At 41.6% G+C, this 1,699-nt stretch overlaps 1 protein-coding gene across 1 annotated transcript in view; it reads left to right on the top strand.

Moving 5' to 3' along the window:
* LOC107592176 (ras/Rap GTPase-activating protein SynGAP-like) overlaps positions 1–1,699 on the top strand; it is a 152,270-nt gene that overhangs the window by 93,784 nt on the left and 56,787 nt on the right.

The raw sequence follows: 1,699 nt of genomic DNA, 5'->3' as shown, positions 1-1,699 counted from the left end.
AAAAAAAATAGAACCAACTCTGAATAAGAACCAGTTCAAGATTGCCAAATGTAGTCAAGAGACAAGAACACTGGCCTCAGATGAATCAATATGTAAAATATAATTTGACTATAACTGACGTATTACATAATAAGAACTGTGAAATCAGCTCAGTCAAGGCTGTGCATCAGGAGAGAGTACATCAGATCAGGAGGAGAGCTTTTGAGATTTGAGGTCTGATGTTTAGGATCATGAAGAGACAGAAAAACAGATGAGATTGAAAGTGCAGAGAATGGACTGGGAATGAATGTGAGAGGTGAGGAGAAGGAAAATGCTCTGATAAAAAAGAAAGAGGCAGAGAGATGGATAAATACACTGTTTGATTTATGTAAAAGAGTTGCGTGGGTGCAAGGCGAGAGAACTGTGTGGCTGTGTTTGTGTTTGTGTGTGTGTGAGCTTCAGAGATTGAGAGAGAGAGACAGATTGCATTGGCTGGAGAGAGGGTGGGTATTTAAACTCAGATTTATGGGAGGGTTATCACAGCAGCGAGCAGGAGAGACGGATGGTTTGATGGTGGAGGACTGCTTCTTTCAGGCTGTTCCCCTCCCAGCACCTCTATGTTCATTAAACCGTCCATTCATTTGTTTCTGTTGGTCTTATTTTAATGACTTAACGTTCCTGAGCAATAGTCATGTCTACAGCTCTGCCAATGACTGCGCTTCTGTATCTGGTACTCACTCAAGGACGCCAGTCAATAAGCACTTTGTTTGCAAGTGCCTTTCTCTTGTGCCTGCAGTTAAGCTGTTTTATTTCTCATTGTTTTGCCATTTTCTTTACTGGTTGTGTAATTTTTATGGTCCAAAATTAACTTTTTGCCACTTCTGCCAAAAAGTAGTTTAATTGTGAACATTTACTGGCTATAAATATTGCTTGCTGGTCATGAAATTGGGGGAAGTATGTTTTTTCTTTCTTGAAGATATTAATATTTCGAATTTCGAGGACACATTAAATTGATCAGAGGTGAAAGTAAAGATATGTATGTTACAAAAGATTTCTGTTTTCCTATTCCTTAGATATCTATGCAGCAGCACAATAGTTTTCAACGTTGATAAAAAATAGTGAAGGCATATTAGCATATTCAAATGATTTCTGGAGGATGATGTTACGGGGCGAACGAGACATGAGACTTGCGGATCCATATGCAAGGCTTTATTCAAAGACATGGTCAGAAACAGGCAGGGTTGAACACCAGCAAACAGATATGTTGAGGGCAAGATACAAGAGTATTCCTAGGGCTAGCGTGGGTCTTCGATCGTCGAACAGAATCCAGAGGGCTTGACAAGAGGGGTAATCCAATAAACACAGGCAGAAGATCAGGAAACAGACAACAAGGCAACACGAAGTAGCTAGACTAGTACTAGAACTAGAACTAGGAAGGGCTCCGTAATGCAGCTATCGCTAGAAGAGTGATATGCGCTAAACAATACTCGGCAGCTTGACAGGGATCAGAGTGAGTGTTATATAGGGAAGGTGTGATTGGTGACAGCTGTGTGCAATCATTGCTGTGTGCAATCAACTGTGTGTGTGTAATCAGTGCAATGGATGATGGGAACTGTAGTCCGGGTGAAGTGCAACAGTGGTGTGGGGCAAGAGTTCATAGTAGTGGAAGGGTGACCTCTGGTGGCAAGCAGACGGAAGTTCATAGACCGGATTCGTGACA

Source organism: Sinocyclocheilus grahami, unplaced genomic scaffold (assembly GCF_001515645.1).
Source record: "Sinocyclocheilus grahami isolate Dianchi unplaced genomic scaffold, SAMN03320097.WGS_v1.1 scaffold150.1, whole genome shotgun sequence".
Lineage (NCBI taxonomy): Eukaryota > Metazoa > Chordata > Actinopteri > Cypriniformes > Cyprinidae > Sinocyclocheilus > Sinocyclocheilus grahami.
Note: the sequence above shows the minus strand (reverse complement) of the source record. Positions and strands in the feature narration are given on the sequence as shown.